This window comes from Protopterus annectens, chromosome 2.part0 (assembly GCF_019279795.1).
Source record: "Protopterus annectens isolate FY-2018-M chromosome 2.part0, PAN1.0, whole genome shotgun sequence".
In the NCBI taxonomy this organism is placed as follows: Eukaryota; Metazoa; Chordata; order Ceratodontiformes; family Protopteridae; genus Protopterus; species Protopterus annectens.
This window is the reverse complement of record NC_056728.1, coordinates 1,243,687,665-1,243,710,007: the sequence shown is the minus strand read 5'-3', so window position 1 is coordinate 1,243,710,007 and position 22,343 is coordinate 1,243,687,665.

Genomic DNA, 22,343 nt, shown 5'->3' with positions numbered 1-22,343 from the left:
AATGAAATATCATTAAAAGCAATAACAGTATGACAGGCTAGGAAACTCATATTAATGAAAGCCTCTTACGTCTTGATACTCACCTGGATATAGCTGTCACCTTTAAGGATTATTTCTTCTCAATAGCTGATTTAATCTACAAAAGTTTCCCTTGGTTATTGATGTGATGAATTGCCTTGCGTCATGTGACATGAGTGGTTAATACACAGCTCTATAAAGTGTGCATATAGATAGGCAGGGGTTCAAATCTGACAATGTATAGGTAATGTATTTGCGTGCTACAGTACTGACAGACAGGACTGGTTTACCTAACACTAACATGGCTAAAGGAGTTTGATCCTTCACTTGGGTCATTAGCCATGTAATCACCTATGAACTATAAATTTACCTTTGCACTTGTCACCTAGGTCACAGTAAAATAATACAGGCCAAAAATCATGATGTTGCCTTTATTATTCATTTTCCGTCTGCTTTTATTAGCAAACTTGCACCATTTATTGCATTGCCATTAACTGTATTGATTAGTGGATTTTTATGGAAAAGTATTGTACATTAAAACTGGAAGCTAAATAAATTCCCTCATTGTAAGAGAGACATTTAAAAAGCTGCTCAGTTATAGATCATATATATAAATATACCATTTTGTAAAGTTTTTGAAAAAGTAGTTCCCCAGTAGAATTTATCTTGGATTATTTATGAGTTATATAAAAATATATACATAGGAATGTATACAAATACAACTGTTGATGATTCCACATTATTATACTCTGCAGATAATAAACAGACTGCCATGAAATACATTCACTAATGCTTTGATAATCTTTTGATATATCTTAAAGATAGTATTGAAATATTCCTTATGAGAAAAAGTCTATGGTCATGGATTTTGGTAGTTAGGGGACAGTCACAAGATAATAGGCATTATCCTAATCTCAGCTTCCTCTTCACATATCAAAATTGCTTCTTGGAACTATTTGGGTCTTGCTAACTAACTAAATTTCAAAGAAAGTGTTGACCTAAACGTTAAGGAAGTGAATTAAAAGATTCATGACAAGTTACATCAGAAATGTGACATACAGCAGCTAGTGCAGGTCTTATACCTAAACTGTCATATGGATACCTGGTCTTTGGAGAGTTAAAAAGCGAAGTTCACTGGAACCTAGAAATGGCCTCTAACACAATAATTTGCTTTTTTGCTGAGGGTGCTTGTTTCTTCACATCACTGTCATGCACTTAAGCAACTAAAATGGTTAATTGTCTGGAAGAAGATATATACAATCAGCTTTTGTTTAGCCGTAGCTAGTCACGTAAAGATGTTTACTGCTCATTAGGTTTGCTATATTTTATGGCTTATCATCAGCAGGAATTTATTATTTTCCATCCCTCTGTCAGTTAAAGATACATAAATTAATGTACTAGCCAGGAGACAGATCACCTAGGCCAGCCTAGCAAAGATCTTGTGATATCCTACCATTGTAGATTGGTTAGACTGAGTTTAACAAAGCAGGTAAAGTTACTGCGCTGCTTCTTCATTCTACCAACAGTGTGTGCTCAAGGACAATATAAGTCATTATAAGGCACTTCCCACATATAAGCTGTAATTAACATTTAGTTCACCTTTAGCATATTTTGTAATTACCTGTTATGTGTTTATTTTACTCATTTCCGTGAGAAATTTGTTTTACTACTCACTGTTAAATGCCTAGCCCTCACTTAGGAAGTAACTTGACTTTTAACTTTGGTTAGTTGACTTAATGTTACTGACACTGGGACTCTCTAACCAGCCCTGTAATGACAATTTAAACTTTCTAATGTCATCATATATAGTCTTTGCCTTAAAGAAAAACTTAACTCTCCACCATTCAATTTCTTATTTCTTTTTCCCTGACATATATTGTAACTGTCCAGCTGTGTTTTTATTTGTTTAAATACCACACTTTCTTAAAAGAATCTATTTCAGTCCACAAGACATTTACTAACCATGCCAATATCTATAGCTTTTAATTTATTTATTTATTCATCTTTGTTTAACAGGAAAGTCCAACTGGGTAATATCTATTTTCAGCAGAAGCCCGGCGTAGAAAAACCCAATCTGCTTACATTGCATTATACTAAATTCCAGTCAAGCTCAGAGTAGTTACATTTATATTTTCATTTATACACAAACAGTAGTTACATTTCTATTTACATTTATACACAAACAGTAGTTATATTTAAATATATATATATATATATATATATATATATATATATATATATATATATATATATATATATATATATATATATACTTTCTAAGATTTTACAGAGGTGGAAGTTACTAAAGAGAAAGCACATATGCAGTTTAGTGGATTGGAGAGGTAGCAGTCATGTATAAAAATTGTTTTGTCATTTCAGTAAAAGGTTGAGAATATCATGTTTAAGGAGAGTATTTGAATACTATTGCACAGTGAAAAGGTTTTAACCTTGTCATGAGCATGTACAGGACCAGGATTGGTTAAGATGTTGTTTGAGAAGTGGTTTAAAACTACTGAGTTTATCAGAGAGTTTTATTTACATGAGTATACAATTCCAGAGTTTAGGTACACATTGGGAGTAGAGCGATTCTCCTACAACATTATTTGATTTGACTTATTTGTAAGTAATAAGAATTTGTTACTAGAATGGAGCTCCTTTGCTGGACAGTAAGGTAGTAATATGTTTTGCAGCGCATAGCATTTTTCTTAATGATGACTGAGTTTGTGTGCTGCAGTCAGTTGCAAATGTGTTAGACAGATGTGCAGTTCAAGCCAGGTTAATTTCTTTAAGCTATGACATTGTTGGGTCCCATGAGGGAGACAGGTGGCAAATTTGGTGTATTTTATTGTAGTAGTAGGCAAGTCCTTTCTTTGAGTACTGTTTAGGTTTGTTAGGATAGGAGCGGTATATAACAGACTTGGCAGTAAGAAGAGGTGGCTAGAGTTATTCTGGCAGTATCCTTAAGGAATCCATTGATCCTATAAAGAGACCCTGATTTCTGGTGTGTAGATTTAATGGTGTGCAGCATATGGTAGTCATATTTGAGAATGTCGCCTATTATAATACCTACAGGTTTACTGTGAGTTACAGTTTCAATGACAGTATTATTTGTTGACTTTATGGTAAAAGATCACTTTTAATGTTGGCAACTTTTTTGAGGTGAGAAGCATTAACTTAGTTTTCTTTGGGTTGAGTAGGAGGTTTGATTCTTTGAACCAGGTTTCTACAGAGGAGAAAGTTTTGGGGTAATGTCTTGGAGCTTATTTATTGTTGGGACTACACATATTAATGCTGAGTCATCTACATACTGAACTAAACTAGCATAGTGAGTGGAGGTGTGGAGGTCATTAATAAATATATTAAATAGTAGATGCTCCAGAATAGAGACCTGATGAACACTTGTAGTAACTGGTTGAAAGGATGAGTAGGTCTGTTGCAATGTAATGGCTTGTTGCCTTCCAAATAGGTAACCAAGGAACCACAGCAAGGAGTATTGTGAAAGTCCTATTGAGGAGAGTCAAACGAGCAGTTGCTGGTGCTGGACAATATCAAATGCCTTTGACAAGTTTAAGAACATGGTGGACACAAACAGACCATTGTTTCTATGTTGGTTTATTATACTGGTAACATTTAGTAGAGCAGTAGTGGTGTTCTGCTGTGGCCTAAAGCGATGTTGTGTTTCTGAGAGCAGGTTAATTGAGGTTAGGTATTGCATCAGCTGCATATGGATGCATTTCTCTAATATTTTGGAGAAGGGGACAGAATCAATATTGGTCTGTAGTTATTAAACTCTGTAGATATGCCACCTTTGTGCAGTGGTATGATGTAGGATTTTTTCACAGTGATGGGACATATCTTACTCCTATGGACCTATTAATTAGTATGGACACAGAGAATACTATGACTTCTGTGGCCATTTTTAGGTAGTCTGATGGTAGTTGGTCTACAGCTACAGAAGCAGTTTTTAGTTTAAGGAGCAAGTTCCTTACGAGTGAGGTAGGTACTGGATTAAAACTGAAGAACTGTAGGTGATTTTGACTGGATGGGGTGGAGTGATGGAGGCAGATGTGTTAGTGTCTAAGACAGATAATATTGATTGTATAAAGTAGGAATTAAACTGTGTGGGGATGGAGTCTGTCATATTGTCTGTTTTTGGAGAGAGAGAGAGAGACTAGTGGTCTTGGCATGGTGGAGTGGTTTATTTAGTAATGACCAAAAAAGTTTTGGGTTGTTTATATGTTTGCCTTGTAGGCTAGTATAGTATGTTTGCTTATCCTGTTTGACATGGAGTTTTGCAAGGTTTCTAAGATGTCTAAATTGCTGGAGGGCATTTTGAGTTCTATTTTTATAACATTTTCTAGGCTTTCTACCTTTTTATCATGATTTTTTGTTTGTTTCCTTTGTCAGCCATGATGCAGAGTTGGACTTTACTCTTTTATTATGTACTGATGCTAGATTATTTAAGGTCTGTAAGAATATGTTATTGAAATGTTCTACAGCAATATCTAGCACCATTGTTCTAAGTACATTTCACTTATATTTTTGTGTTTCATTGAAAATTATCTTTGCTGAAATTGGTTGTATTTCATATTTGATTATAGTTAGTATGTTAATCTTGGTTATGGTGAGTTCTCATAGCATATTGGTATGCAGTCACTTATGCTATCTGAGAGGCAGTCTACCTTTGCCAGTTTGTCTGGTTTGTTTGTAAGACTCCAGTCTAATGTTGAGTGTCTCCCTGAAGTTTTATTGATTCTAGTAGGTGTAGCTATTAATTGCCTGAAGTTGTACACATTTATGGATTCAGTATGGGTAGTGGAATTTATGAGTTGCTAGTCTGTATTTAAGTCTTCAAGTATTATAGTTTCATGATTAATTTGTTGGGATATCCAATACAGGATGCTTTCAGCAGTATAAACGTTATGACCTGGTGGTATATAAATTGCTCTTAAACATATAGTTTTCTTATTGTTGATTTTTAAGAGTGTTATTAGTAGTTCATCATTGTTAAATTTGGGTGTCTCCTGTGGCAGTAAGGTAATGGTTAGGGAATTTTTATAGATGATTGCTACACCACCTGTAGTCTTGTTTTGTCTGTCATGCCTGAGTATATTGTATCCTGGAGGAGTGATCTCATTATCCTTTATTTTTTTAACCAGGTTTCAGTAACTATGACGACATCAGGAGTGTATAGATTTTATTGCACATACTTCTTAGGTTCATATTTAGTAAGATGAGTTTGGATTCTGTTTTTTCCTGAGATGTATTAGGTGACTGGTTTATTTTTAGGTTGGAAGTGATAGTTTTACAAGCAGTGGGACCAGGGTTGGGGTGAATATGCCTGCTAATTTTTTTTAATTGATATTTTGCAGAGGGAAGAGTGTGGCCAGTTATATTTTGGTCTTGGTTTGATATTTGATCATAAATTGGGATGCTTAGTTTTAAGATATTTATAGAAAAATAAATCAGATGCAGTTTGTTTGAAGAAATGGGGTATTATGGAGAAAGACAGGCTGGGTATATGTTAATATTCTTTCTGAGGGTTGGCTGAAGTCCTAGGTATTTGAAGGAGGTGGATTTGATAATTGGTGATAAAGGCTAGTCGAGTGAGGAGAAATAGTAAAATAATCTGACTTATGGGGCATCTTATTTAACTTGGGTTTTATCTTTGTTATAAATTAGGATAAAAAAAGTTAGGAGGGTAGTGGGTGGGTTGCAGAGCTACAACTTGATAGTTATAGGTGGCAAGCATTAAGACTATTTGTCAGCGGGTGGTAAACTTGAGTGGGTGTTAGTATTGGCAGTAAGTCTATTTATTTTTTTCTTACTGACAGGAACTGATGTTCTGCGGTAGCGTTGTCGCTTCACAGCCGGACGCTGTCCGGTTCGATTCTCAGCTAGAGTGTCTTCTGCGTGGAGACATGCATGAATGGGTGTACCTTCGTTGAAGGTTGTGCATCAGGGCTGGTAACTCAGCACGTAAAAATCAACTACCAATCATTAGCTGACCGGAGTTCCGCTGTGACGACCCCTAACCGGGAAAAGCCGAAAGACACAACAACAACAACAACTGACAGGAACTGATGTTATTGGCTAGAGAAAAATGTGGATGATGCTATGGAAGTATAAATGTAGAGTAAGAGGGGTGGGTAGAATTTGGAGGAAGGGTAGTGGAATGGATTGTGACTGATATAATCCCTCATGCATCCCCCATCACCTTAAACAGCAGACAACTCTTGTAAGGTCCTCAATTTCCATCAAGGATACATATGTACCCTACAGCATCTTTCAACTTCCCAAGCCATCTGGTCTCCATTTCTTCCCTAGTTCCACTGGTTCCAGTGATCACTTGGACACTAACTCTACTAAAGTCAGTCAGGACTCCATCCTTCCATGCCATGAGTCCTGCTTACTCAGACTGAGTCTTGTCAAGATCAGTAAAATAATAAGTACAATGAAGCCTTAAGTGGAAACTTTTCCAAAGAGTTAATTTCTGGACAAGTCTTTATATGAAGGACAATGATGAGTTATACAATGATTCTAAGTAAAACAAACTGGTAATAATTCCAGTTTTTGTTAGTGAAATTTTACTTTTATTCATGTAACTGCAGGTGATTTAAAGACCCTTCTTTTTTCTCCTTTTTCTTTCGGCTGTTCCCATTAGGGATTGCCACAGCGGATCATCTGTTTCTATTTCTTCCTGTCCTCTGCATCTTGCTCTGTCACACCAACCACCTGCATGTCCTCTCTCACCACATCCATAAACCTTATCTTAGGCCTTCCTCTTTTCCTCTTACCTGGCAGCTTCATCCTTAACATCCTTTTCCCAATATACCCAGCATCCCTCCTCAGCACATGTCCATACCAACGCAATCTCACCTCTCTGGCTTTGTCTCCAAACCATCCCACCTGGGTTGACCCTCTAATATACTTATTCCTAATCCTGTCTACCCTCGTCACACCCAGTGTAAATCTTAACATCTTTAACTCTGCCACATCCAACTCTGACTCCTGCCTTTTTGTCAATGCCACTGCCTCCAACACATATAACATAGCTGGTCTCATTACCCTCTTGTAGACCTTCCATTTCACTCTTACTGGTACTAGTCTGTCACAAATCACTCCTGACACTCTTCTCCACCCACTCCACCCTGTCTGTACTCTCTTCTTCACCTCTCTTCCACACTCGCCATTACTCTGAACTGTTGATCCTAAGTATTTAAACTCATCCACCTTCACCAACTCTACTCCCTGCCTCCTCACCATTCCTCTATCCTCCCTCTCATTCACACACATATATCATGTCTATGTCCTGCTAACCTTCATTCTTCTTCTCTCTAGAGTATATCTCCACCTCTCCAAGGTCTCCTCAACCTTTTCCCTACTCTCACTACATATCACAATGTCATCTGCAAACATCATAGTCCACGGGGTCTCCTGTCTGATCTCATCTGTCCATCACCACTGCAAATAAGAAAGGGCTCAGAGCTGATCCTTGATTTAATCCCACCTCCACCTTAAATGCATCTGTCACTCTCACTGCAGATCTCACCGCTGTCACACTACCCTTGTACATATCCTGTACCACTCTTACATACTTCTTTGCCACTCCCAACTTCCTCATACAATACCACACCTCCTCTCTAGGCACCCTGTCATATGCTTTCTCTAAGTCCACAAAGACACAATGCAACTCCTTCTGATCTTCTCTGTACTTCTCCATCAACACTTTCGGAGCAAACATCGAGTCTGTAGTGCTCTTTCCTGGCATGAAACCATAGTGCTGATCACTAATTATCACCTCCCTTTTTAACCTAGCTTCTACCACTCTTTCCCATATTTCATGCTGTGACTGATCAATTGTATTCCTCTGTAGTTACTACAGCTCTGCACATCACCCTTATTCTTAAAAAAATTGGTACCAAAACACTTTTTCTCCACTCCTCAGGCATCCTCTCACTTTCCAAGATTTCATTAAACAATCTGGTTAAAATTTCCACTGCCATTTCTCCTAAATACTTCCAAGCTTCCACAGGTATGTCATCTGGACCAACAGCCTTTCCATTCTTCATCCTCTTCATAGCTATCCTTGCTTCCTCCTTGCTAATCCGTTGCACTTCCTGATTCACCATCCCCACATAATCCAACCTTCTTTCTCTCTCATTCTCTTCATTCATCAACCCCTCAAAGTATTCTTTCCATCTGATCAATACACTCTGAAATATTACAAGTCTTATAATTTCTTTAAAGTGACAGTACTCACTTATAAATTAATGATCTGTTAGACTGAATAAACTATTGTGACATCTATAAAACAAATACTCACACAAACTAAAAATTATTATACTGCCTTTATTATCAACATTCCACCTGCTTTTATTGGAAAAGTTACACTATTTATTGCATTATCATTAACTGTATTGATTAACAGATGTTTATGGGAATATGCTATACATCAAGCATCTTGCGATTATTTAAAGATTACAAATTTAACTGTTACTTATTTCATATGGGGTTTAAATACACCACAAAAAAGCTTTATAGCAGATTTTAGTTAGCAAAATATGGGGATTTAAAGAGGTCTTAAAAGGAAACGAAGAGCTTTATAGTAGCCTTAAGTTATCAAAACATAGTGGTTTTCATTGAAAAAGAAAAAAAACAGCACGACATCCAGAGGCTGTCTAAAGAAGTCACTGACATACATTACTTTGAATGTCTGTTTGAAAAAAAAATCTTTATTATGTCTAGGATATGTCATATAAACAGTGTTGTAAAATTACATTAGAATGTTAAGCCTCATCTGTGCCATTTTGAGGTCTAAGAAATTCAATAATAATAATAATAATAATAGTAGTAATAATAAAACATTTTGAATGACTCAAGCAAATTACTATAGTACAGAATGTCAACATGTTATTTAAAAACACAAACATATTTTGGGTTTCAGAGAAGAGTTGACTATTAAGCTATATTGATGCACATGACAGTCTCGTAGATTATATGATTTTCACTGTCTCATCTGGTAGCAATTCAATCCACATCAAGTTAAGTGTTGAATATGCACATATTAAGATAATCAAACATTTCATAGTGAAACTCAGTAGTTCAGCTTATTATACAGCTAATGCATCCTTATCCTTGCTGGGATCATTTATGTACTGCTTTGTATTTAGTTACATATTGCATGCAAGTATGTATTTGCCACTTTTTCGTTTCCTCTGTTGTGTGTCTTAGAGTCTGCTTAAGTGAAACACTCTCTGTTATATAGATTTTTACTATTTTTCTGGAGCTTTTCTTCCATGTTCTATCAGAAAAGGGTCTTTGCCAGATAGGGTCAACACAAACATCAAAGCAAACAAATAAACTTGAAAAACAGCAGGGATATCACAACAAATAAATAAATGAAACTTGAACAAAGGGGAGACCAGTGTATGTATGTATTTAGTGGTAAGGTGTGTCCACACTATGAGAATATAGCCATAAAAAGAGGAAGCTTTGTGGAAAGGATCAAATGTTAGATATCAGTATAATAAGTATACAGGTGTGAAAGATACCCATCTGCTTGCTGAAGACGTCATAATGCTGGTGATTTTTGCTTGGTTATAATAGTGAATATGGTTGTAAGCTCAAATTCAGTCATGGAAGTGGAGATTGGTAGTCATGGTTGGATATTGTAGCAACTACTCCACCAATGATGCATTGGTGAAAGCTTAATCAGGCTTTGGCAAATGCTGCTTGTTGGGAAAATGGGTTATGGATGTGAATGACAGAGTTGACTGCCATTTGACCAAACAAATTGTGTTTTTGTCAGTTTGAAGAAAAACACATTTGTAGAAGGGATCACTGTAAGGGGAGTTTCTCCTTAGTCCTAAGGTCAGAAACTCTACAAGGGATTATGCTAATAAAAAAAGTGCAGGGACATAGCCCCTTTGATATTTTTGCATCTCTCATTATGGTGAATAAATATCCCAGAGATACTGTAAATAATGTCAAGCCTCTATGAGGTTTACATTTAGAATGAACTCTCTAGAAAAAATGTGAACCACACAACATGCTGTTTCCTATAGCCTGATCATTATCACTTAATACATGTAGCCCATACACAGTATCCCCATTTTTAGTTATAAAGCATGTATTTATCATATACTTTTTCAGTTATAAAGCATTTGAATCTGAGGGTAGCATGTATTATATCAGACTGGTCTTTTAGAAGTTAATCTTAAAAGTTATACAAAGAATGTCTTGGGCTATTTATATCAAATAATAATGTTGCATACTGTTTACTATCACATACTTGAATCTAATCTGTTCAAATGTTAATATGTCCGAATCATATGCACAGAAATATCAACACTGCACACAAAAAATGTCAAAGGCAGCATTTTAGTAAAGTCGAAAGTTTGAAAATGTCGACTTTACTGAAATGCTGCACTTCTGCTCAACATTAACAAACACATTTGCAGGTGGGCAAGCCCCCCTGCACCTCCCACACCCCCCTTGCTTATATTTACAAACTCTGAGATCGCACTACAGTGAGGGAAAGGGTACATTTCCCGATCCCCTCTATAGTGCAATCTGCACCACAATGTCGAACCTTACAACAGTGAATGCTCGCTATTGTAAGGTTCGACATTGTGGCATTCGTAATTTCAGTTCTACCAAAGGCAGTTTCGCACAAATGTCAATCACAATTGACAAAGTGATTGTAAGCTGTTGCACACATACTCAAAAGGCATTTTAATAAATGCAGTTTTTCAGTTTTAGCATCATGTTCAATGTCCAGATAGTACATATAACTAATAATTTCTCCAGTGGTCTTCCATATCTACAGAATATGATAGGAACAAATACATCAAACATTTAATCTTTCTTTTTGGATAGTTATTGGGGTGAATACAACTTTGAATGCAGATATGACACTAGCAGCATTTCTCTAAAGCTCTAAACTATCACAGTTCTCACAATCTATGTTTTCTTGTAACAGAAATGGTGGTAACAATTGTGGTTCCGCTTTTCTTTTATCTTATAGATGAGTATATAATTTGTTCTTTAGAGCTCTCTGACTTTTCTTCACACAACATATGAATTTGGTTTGGAAGTTTTATCAGCAGTTTGGTTTCAGACTGCAAATTGTCAGTCTCCCATTGTTTATTATAATGTTATATCATTCTCTACTAATTTCTTCATAGCTCTCATTTGCATTTTATTATTTCTTTGGCCATTGGTAATGTTGTGGAAGTCTGTAATTTGTTTTGCAAATGTAGCCATTAACAGCTTGTAAGGGACCGAATCCCAGCAATAGAATAGTCCGTATACCTTTTCATACTTCTTCTCATACAATTTTTTGCTATAAAGATATTTTTCTCCCCTTGTCCAGTGAACTGAAGGAAGTGTGGACTGGACAGTAAATGTCTGAATACCCACTCATCAACAAATTTTAATTCCAGACTTTAGTACAGTAAATCTAATCAGGTACATCCTGTCCCAAGAATATAGATTTTAATTCATTATCCACACTCGCATGTATTGTGTTTGTCATTTTGATTATTTTAGCAAGCTTAGAAAATAACCTTCACAGATAAAATATATAGATTATTTAAAATACTGCTAAATTGTTCTCATGTGACTCCTTGGACACCCAGGAGCTAGATATGCTAGCAAGTTTTCATTTGGATTGTTGTTATGGTATTCATGGATGATGGGACAACTTTGCATAATCTGTACTATCTTAAATGACATCCCTGGTAAGTACATTATATTTATTGGTCTTTCTTTCCACTTTACTATTTACAAATGCAATTCATATATCCTTTCAAGCATTTGTTTTTCTCAGCTGATTGGGAAGTATTACTTGTCAGTTTTTAATACTAATTTAGTTTTTCTTTGAAATAAAAATAAATAAGGATTTCTTTCTTTAGTGAAGATTTTTTGTTGAGGCAAACCTCTCATTGCAACATCTAGTAGTAACTGCATCAAATTTCTGTACAGTGTCAATACATGTCTGTGATTCCTTTACTTCTGTCTTTGGTAACTGCAGACTTATTATAAAATATTTAGATGCCCTTCTATATCAGTGTTGCAGTATTCTTAACAGAAGGGATCTCCTACCAAGGATAGCCCAATGTCTGGTCACTGTACCAAAGCCTTTAGCTCATATAGGTGCTCTACATCACATATATGCTCCCATGCAGGATGTAGGGCATAAAGGTGATGTACGGCTGCATATAGTCAGAACCTCTTTGGTGCCAGTCCAAACACCATTTTCAAATGTTGGTCTGACTGCCCTTCTACTATGTTAGTTACCAAGCTGTCTTCAGATAAGTGCCCTATTCGGGTTTCTTCTCTATTTGTTCTCAATTTTGTATTTACTTGTGTTCATGCCATCTAAAAAGGGAAATGTCAGTGTGGGAGACAGATTCCCCGTAAAGACTATTATGATGATTGTCTTTTCTACCTTGGTGTTTCCCATGATCATACACAGTGCTCTATCGGTACAGTGTTCATCCCTAAGACTCTCCATAGTCACTTATCTTCCCTCTTCATATTACCTTGAAAACCAGTGTCTTAAATTGCTGGTTTAGGGTGCTATGGCAGAATTTTCCTGGCTCAAGGGATAGCCATCTTCAAGAAGAAGGCCAAAAAGTCTAGATCTGACCTGGTTGCTGTCCAACCTCCACTGGATGTCTCTATAGTAGCTAGTAGAAGCCTCGAAGACTGTCAGGTGCTTACTTTGGATTCTTCCACTAAGATCCACTCATAGGCCAGCATGGATTTGAGTTCTTGCATGTCCTCTGAAGCTTTGTAAACATCTGCTCCGGACATTGAGGGGAAACCATGGCTGAATATTTCTGAGGAGCTGAGGGGGGCTTCCTCAAGTCTTAGTCTGGGAAGAGATTCCTACTACAGTCATTGAATCCTACCAAGGGACTGAGCGAGAGAGGGTTGTTAGGGAGGATGTATATCATAAGAAAAAGTAAAAGACAAAGAATATTACTCCTACTGCTAAAGATCCCCCTTTAATTTCTTTTGGGTTTCTAATACCATGATGGGAATGGACCCCATTCCTAAGTCAAAGTATGATTAAAGTTCATGAAATCAGTATAGTTTCAATTTTTGATGTCAGCCAAAAATGCTCTTGGCAGCACCCACAATGTGCCCAGTAATGACACCTTCTGCAATTCGTATGGGGGTTGCATGTATTGGTAACATATCTAAGTATGATTGTAGATTATTTTTTAAAAGTCCATTGATCCTACTACTATTGGATCTGTCTGGGTATCTTTCTTCCACATTGCTCTAATTTCTGCCTGTAGATCCTGATATTTTATGACTTTGTGTCTCTCTGTATGCAAGACACTGTAGTCACTGGGTGTGGCAATTTCAGTGATCAATGTTACTTTTGTCTTCTTTTCATGGACCACTACATACAGTTTTCAAGCATCTATCTTTTGAACTGTTGGTAATGAGTGATAACAAGCGATGTAAACTTCATCAATTGACTGTGCTTCTCAAACATTTTGGAAATATAGAGTATATTTTAGTGTATTTATTAAAACTGTATTTGCCTTAGTATTGCTGCAACTCAAGTGCTCTAGGTGAAACTGCATCTGAATTGTTTTAGTGTTGTTTTAGCTGCTTTTCTGTATATATAGACTTTTCTGTATATGTAGACTAGCTACTTATTCTACTATATTACTGCCTTTTAAATTGTTTTTCAGTTATGCACTTGCCTTGCTTCATTTAAAAAGTTTTAAATTGCTAATTTTGTAGAGTTTTAAGTGAATTTACTGTTTAGGGCTACACAACGAAGTGTGTTTGCCTTTTTTGTGTTTATTTACTGTATTATTCCATTGTTTAGCCTGTTTTAACCAAACAAAACCCCCCCAAAACAAATAAATACTATCTTGTTTGCTCGTTTCCCATCTTTCCTAGCTAGTATAGTCCAGATCCCAGGCTTTGCTGGTTTCAGGACTTTATTTTCTGTGTTCAGAGCTATCCAGACCTTGCTGTGGTAGAGAGAAGTCCTACTGCTTACCAGTGGGAGTGGTGAGCATTGTACTGCCTATCTAACACTAGAGGAGTGGTTTTCAACTCTGAAATTGTAATTTTATTAGCCATTTTAGGCTGATTTCTATCCCTTTCAACTTTCTGGCTTAAAAACGCACGTGTTTGCACTTTTTTTGCATTGTGCAGTACTGCGGGGCTACATTTAAACTATTCCAGGTACCAGAAAGTCTGCTCTTAAAATTTTCCCTTAGAACTAGCTGGTTTCTCAGTAGTAGCACAAAAATCTGAACCCTTGTGACTAGCACTTGCTCTAGAACCTGAAGGAAAGCACTAGGAAGCCTTAAAATGATACAATCACTCAACTCTCCTTGTTAATAAGGAGAACTTAATCATAGGCACTAAACAGCCTATAATTGCAAAGTACCTTGCAAAGGTAAGGGAACACAGCTCTTGTACTTTACAAAAAAAGCACTTAAAAAGGCATGTCCAAGAGCCAGCTTCCGGTGATTTCTCCTGTCCACTTGGTCAATGTAGGCATACTAGGGAAATGCAAAAACTGCCTCATGTACACAGACAACCATCTCCTCCTACCACCCAACACTACAATTTGCGAGAGATGCACTTACATAGCCAAACTGGAAGCAAAGCTCTCTCCAGCCAAGATTGTGCTAGACAGTCAAGAGGAGAAGGTTAACACCTGCATTATACCTCAAGCAACACATAGCCCATCAAAACCCACACCATCAACACCCACACATAGCAACACTAATCCCACATATGCAGAGGCCCTTAAAATTAACCTGCCCAAGCAACAAGGACCTCTGAAGCTGAAACGCAAACAAACACTAATCACAACCAAAGTGACACATAGCTCACAACACCAGTGTGCCACCCAACAACAGCCCCTAAGGCAAGAAAACGTACCCAACACTTTAGTCATAGGTGATTCTATAGTCAGGCACACTGATGTCCCACTCACCAGGCTGAACAAGGAGAAAATTAAAGTCAGATGCCTGTCAGGTGCCAGGAACCGCCACGTAATGCATGCACTCAAGTCACTCCACAACAAGTACAAATACGACTCTGTCATTGTCCATGTTGGAGTGAATAACTTGAGACGTACCTCCCTGGACTACATGAAAAGAGACATGGAAGAGCTCATGGATCATGTGGCCCAGGCAGGTAAGACCCTAGCCCTGAGTAGCATCCTGCCTTCGCCCAGAATGATACCACAGTATAAGGACAAAATGATGGACTTCAAAAACTGGCTAAGCTTCTGGTGTCATTTAAAGGGGATCCAGGATCTGTCTGCCTGAGACAACATGATCGACAAACCACGATGCTTTGCCAGAGATGGTCTGCACCTGTCACCCCTGGGATTCAGGTTACTGACTAAAGCTCTTGCCACTCCTATAGTGCCTTTTTTAGACAAGGTTCAAAGGACAAAACCACCACCATAACAGATACAAACATGCAAAATCTGAAGGTAATGCTACTCAGTGCTAGAAGTCTAAACCTCAAAATGCAGTCTCTCGAGGCACTCCTAAAAATGGAGAACATCGATATCTGTGCAGTAACTGAGACCTGGTTCAAGGCTCCAGACAACACCCCTGCAATACCAGGCAACAACTCTTACTACACTTTTTGGCCACCAAACCAAGACCGAAACACTAAAGGTGGAGGAGTGTCCATATTCACCAAGGATATTCATACCTCCAGGCTAGTTGCCCAACACAATGCATCTGAAATTCTCCAGGTGCAACTAACACTAGGTAAGAATGCAATCCAAATTGCAGCTTGCTACAGATCCCCCTCCATGCCCCAAGATTCTCACTACACCTTTCTAAACATACTGGAAAATATTAAGATACAACCAAACACTCTAATACTGGGTGATTTCAACTACCCTGCCATTAACTGGGAAAACCACTTGGGTACCAACACCTTTTCCCAATGGTTCTTGGAATTCATAAATTCCAGTGCTCTGGATCAGCTAATCCATTGTCCCAACAGGGGATCCAATATCCTAGACCTGGTCATTACCAACATGGGAGATAGAAGCTCCACACCAGTGGTCACCCCCTCATTGGTTAGGTCTGACCATAAGCTAATCACCCTTGATATCTGCATCCTACCCCCAGTAAGGAAATCTCCGTAAAAAAACTTCTCCAAAGCCATCTTCATGCTACTCAAGTCAGAAGTGACAAACTTCATGACACCCATGCAGATGGGAGCTGAAAATTTGACTGCTGAATCCTACACTAAGGCACTGTACAAGCACATCCACTCATGCATGAATCGTGCCATCCCAAATAGAACCAAGACGCTCTCCTCCAAAAAAAGAAAGCCAATCTGGTGGTCCCCTGCCATAAACAAACTATACAACAGAAGGAAAAAACTGTTGCAGAAAAGAGGAAAATCCCAGGATGCAAAAAACTCCCCTCCAACCTCAGTAAGAAGCTGAGATCCCTCATAAAATCCTCCAAAGCTAGTTACGAAAATAAAATTGCCAAAGATTCCAAAAACAACAACAAGGCATTCTATAGTTATGTCAAGAATCTAAATGGCAATGCTCAGATCTGGTCTGAGCTACAACAGAATGGCATTAAATATACTGATCCCAAGGATATAGCCAATATCCTGGCAGATCAGTTTAGTGCCAACTTCACCCCCCTCTCACCCCCTAAAGGGCCCATCTCAATACCAAAAGATTGCCAAATTCCAGTAATCACAGCCACACAGGTAGAAACCGCACTCTCCAAAGCTAAGAATACAGCATTCAGGGGACCAGATGACATCCCGGGCTGTGTACTACATGAACTACAGAATGAACTGGCACCTCACCTAAGTGTCATGTTTAATCATAGCCTCACCTCAGGCTTCATGCCTACTGAGTGGCGCACAGCTACAGTTATCCCACTCCACAAGGGGGATCCACCTTGGATCCTGGGAATTACCGTCCCATCAGTCTAAAAAGCCAGATCTGCAAGGTCATGGAATGCATTATCATGGAACTTATAAACAAAGACATTGGCAACCTTCAGACACTGGACCCCACCCAGTTTGGGTTCATGAAAGGCTGATGTTGTCTCCTGAACCTAATTGATTTCTTTGAATCAGTCTACAGAGCTGTGGACGAGGGTAAGGTGGTCCACACAGCCTATATGGACCTCGCCAAGGCCTTCGACACCATCTCCCACTCTGGAATCATAGATAAACTTACTAAGCTGGGCATAAATCCCTATGTCACTCTATGGGTTGCCAGCTGGCTTACTGACAGAACCCAGACTGTAAAAGTAGCCGACTCCAAATCCAGCTCCAGACAAGTGACAAGTGGAGTACTGACTGCAAACTGGGAGCCATTATTAAATCCCCAAATGATGTGGATATTCTACAAAAGGGCCTTATAGAAACAGATGCTTGGTGTCAGAGCCATGGGCTCAAGCTTAATGCCAAGAAATGTATAGTTATCCCCATGTACCCATGAATTACCACATAGGTGGCAGCACACTAAACACCGACAGTGTGATGAGAGACTTTGGGACACAGGTGGACTGTGGTCTCACCTTCGATAACCACATTGACACAACAGTCAGGAAATCTTTCTATGTGGCACACCTCATCACTAAGGGTTTTTTATCCAGAAAAAAGGAGGTCATTGTCCCACTGTACTTATCCCTCATTAAACCCATTATAGAGTACAACGCCCCATTTGGTATGTACCTCACAAGACATCTTCAACAGCTGGAAAGAAATACCTCACTAAAAGGATCACAGGCCTAAAGCAGATGCCCTATGCTGACCGTCTAAAAAAACTCCAGTTATACTTTGTGGTATATTGTCTACTCAGAGGCGATTTCTGCTTAACATACAAGGCCATGCCAAACCCTGAGCTGTTGGACATGCTCCACTTAAAGAAATCCCAATCCCTCAGAGCCACATGCTCCAGGGATCTAAACCTTGTCATCACAATGAACAAAACATGCTGGAGGGATAGGTTTCTGACACAGAGACTCCTTATACTCTGGAATAGACTGCTCATACATGTCAAGCAGAGCACCTCCTTGACCCTCTTCAAAAGGAACCTTGATGATTGGATGGGACATAGGAAATTCACCCCGGGGATCACATCAGTCACCCTGCTAGACAGGGGTCCAGGGAAGTAAATATTATGGGAAGAAATATCCAGGGAATTGTTATGGCTAGGCTTGTATAGGCCCTAGAGCTGATAGCCTAGTACCAACCTATGAACCTATGATGCTTTGTGGCTTATGTTTCCAGTATTTTTCAGCCACTTCAGTATCATAATGTTTGCACAATCCCCAGTGCAACAGTCTTGCCACATTATTATGCCTTTCAATATACAGTCCTTCTGCCATTAGTTTGTCACAACCAGCAACGAGGTGTGCGACTGCTTCCAATTTGGTTTTACAAAGCCTACATTTGTCTGTTTTTCCCACATGTTTAATGGACTTTGTAAACCAATGTGTACACAGCCCACTATCTTGGGCTGCCAGTATTAACCTTTCATCTCTTGGTTTGAATTCGCCTCTCCTTAACCATTCCAGCATTCGTTCCTGATCAACATGAGGTTCTTCCAGAGGTTTTCTGTACTTGCAACTACATTCATGCATTTTCCACATTTCTTGCCTTCTCATCTGGTCCTTCACCTTATATTCTTTCTTTTGTTTTTTGGGACATTCAGTTGTTGCCTGATTTTTATCCACTTCTGGTTTGATTTCCTGCTTGATGCCAATATGCTTCTGCTAGATTAAGCAGAGACGTCATCTTAGATTTATTCTCCTCATGTTTCAAAACTTTCACTACATTTGGGTCTTGTGAGGTCAGCAGGTATGTGTGGAGTCCCATGATTGCAGATCTATACATGTAATCAATTTCAAATGGGGAATGTATAATCTTGGTATGCACTAATTTTTTATAAATGGCTTGGTGAGCATGATGCATCCTTCTTGTTTTCCTATCTCATCTATCCAACACATTTTGGGGCCAGTCAATCACTCCAAAACTGTAAGTTAGGATAGAAAAAGCAAATTGGTTTATAGCTTGGATTTTCTTCCTAGATGTCAAAGCTGTTTTCAGGATTAATTTAAGTCTTCCAAAGTATTCCTTACTAAGTTTTATTCACATTTGTTCGTGTTTTATTGCTGATCCTTCAATTCCCAAATATTTACACGTTCCTTCTTGCTCAAGTTCTTTTATATCACATTTTTGTCCCAAACTGATGTTTTACAGTTTTTTTCTGCTTTAAAGGTTGCTTTTGCGTATTTATCAAGACCAAATGACATTCTTATATCATCTGAAAAAGTTTTGACAACTTGCAGTTGTGCTTTTAATTCCTCATCTGATGAGCTATACAGTTGTAAATCATCAACAAAGAGAAGAAGTCTTTACACTTTGTTGTTTTCTAGGAGCCAAATTATAGCCATGGCCTAAGCTGTTAAGTAGACAGCTTAATGGGTTAAGGGCAAGGCAGAATAGCAGCTGTGACAGAGAGTCACCCTGGAATATCCCCCTTTGAATTTTTATCCCTGGGATAATAATTTGTCCTTTATCATGGCTTAATTGCTAAGTGGTCTACCACCATTTCATAGTCACTGTAATGTAGTCGATCAGTGTAGGATGTATCTTATACATTTTTAAGCACTCTTTTATCCATGAATGTGGGATATTATCAAATGCTTTTTTTGTAGTCAATCCATGCCATACTTAGATTCTTCCCCTTTTTACAGTTTTCCACTATGGGTTTATTTAACAACAAATGATCCTTTGTTCCATATGACTTTCTATCCCTCTTGAAATCAGAAATCTGAAGCATCCTAAACAATTTAAGTTGGCCATAAAAGAATATTTCAAACAAAAGTGGATCTGCCATTGCTCTCATCCTCCCTGGCTATAACCATCTAACTAAGGTACCTCTTTCCTTCCACTTTCCCAGCCTCCTATTCATTTCTACACTATACCTTATCCTACTCCTTCCTTATTCCTTCCTCCTAATATCCCTGCACTTCCCTTTTCCTTACCATCTCTGTTATAGCCTCTTCAGACATGGTTACTCCTTCAGTTCTTAATCATTTGTTCGTCGTTCCTGTTGTTCCTTTTTCTTTCGACTTTGTTAATATACGGTATTTAAAGTCTAGTGTGGAATTATCGTATTTAAGTTTTTTAAACTTGTTTGTATAACTTTAACTTATTTTTACTGTATTATTATAGAGCTTTTCTCCCTAGGACTCTGCTGAAAAAGGGCTCTGGCTCAATCAGCCATTCCCGGTCATCAAATGTAAGATAAAGAAATAAATAATAAATTTTATTGCCCTTTTGTTCTACTGCCATAACTGAGTTTCCTTCTAAATGGCTATAAACACTGTAGGCATCAATTCCCATGTATAGTTTATACATCGTTGGAAGGCAAGATATTGGCCTATAATTTTTAGGGTAGCTTGCAGGTTCACCATTAAGTAGGAGCATTGTTTTTTCCTGTAGTTAGCCAGGTTTGTGTCTGTTTAGGGTGCACATAGAAATAGTTCTTACGCATGGCTAAATCTTCGTCCAAAGATGTTAATACTTCTAGCCAAAAGTTAGGTACTGCATCTGGGCCTGGGGTTTTCCAATTTGAGGCTTTTCTTAACTTTATTTCAATCTCTCTGGCTGTTACTTCATCCCATTTCATATCCTGTACCTTTAAAATTCCTATTCTTTCTTTTACTTCTTCCATCCATTTAGCATCTTTGTTATGTTCCACAGGATCTTCATAGGCACTTCTCCAAAAATGTATCTATTTCTTCTTTTTTTGGTGGTCTTTTAATTACTTTTACCTTGTTTCCCAATTCTCTATAAAACTTTTTTGAGTCAACAATAAATTGCTTATTTTGTACTTTTCCTTTATATTTTTCTGTGTATCTTCTAAATTTTTCTGCCAGTGCTGAGATTGTTAGTTTGTCCTTTGCAACAGTGCATGATAGATCCTGATTTGTTCTAATACTGCGCATTGCTTTTATCACAACTTTCTTAGTACTTTTGTTAACCTGTTCCCACTTCTATATTCCTCTAACAGTGACACTTGTTGTCTTAATTGCTTTATAGTTTTCTCTGTTCGATACTTCCACAATGGTATTCAATTTCTCACCTTTCTTTCCCTCACTACCCTGTGTTCTTGTGGTAGAACTTTATCAGTTATTAATTCAGCTGCACAGTATTAGATATGGTTTACTTCTGTTATATTGTATGGATCTCTATGGACAGTCCTAATTACTGTGTTCATTTGTTTTATCAAACTTCTGACTTTTTGAGTTTTAGTGACTTTCTGCAGTCTAGTTCTTTCATTGATCTTAATATGTCTATCTATGTCTATTAAAACAAGCAACTCTTCTCTTAACTCATTTTCTTCTAAACTAAGGGCACATTTTTTGTTTTCCATTTCCTGCAAGCATTCTTTAGAAAGTTCTATAGCATCTTCCTGTAACACATTCTCTTCAGTTTCATCCTGCGCCATCCGTTGCTTTGTCATATGGGAACTCAGTGGCTATCAGTCCTCAGCATTGACTGCATCAGAGTTTTCATGGATTCCTGTTCCTTCTCTTGCTGTCCAGCTTCAAGTGAACATTTCTACTGGCTTCCTGTGGAAGGTTGCAAAATATCTTCATATGGCATCTGATCAATTGCTTCCTGTTCCACTGGTTTCCTCTTAATTTGAATATCCATTGCTCTATCATGTTGTGGTACTTTATGAATTAGATTTTCTACAAGGAATCCTTCACTTCACAGGTACTCCATAACCTCAGTTGCTATTTCTTTAACTGCTCCATTACTAATCTCTTTTTCTGCTTTTCCTCTTTGTCTTCTTATTTTTTGTATTGTAAAATTTTCCATGCCCAAATTTCTTTGCCTGTATTTCTTTTCAAATATCTTTGGTGCTGCTCTTTTTGTATTGGTTAGTTTTGCTTTCTCCTTTGCATAAATAAACACCATATTAAATATCTTTTTCTTTTCCATGTCCATATTTCTTCTTCAGATGTCTCAAGATCTTCCTGCTTCTCCTTACTTTGGGGACTCACTCTATCATGCTGTGATGTAACCTGTGTTAGACCTTCTACACCAAATCCTTCACTTCGCTGACACTCCATAACTTCCAACTTCTATTTTTGTAACTTCTACTTTATGCATCTTCTTTTCTACATTCCCTCTTTGTGATGAATGGCAAGATTTTACTGAAAGATTTCTGCCTTGATAGCTATGACGCCTCTTAATGGGTGTCATTCCCTGCTCCTTCCTGGTATTCTACTCCTGTCAAGAGAACAAGA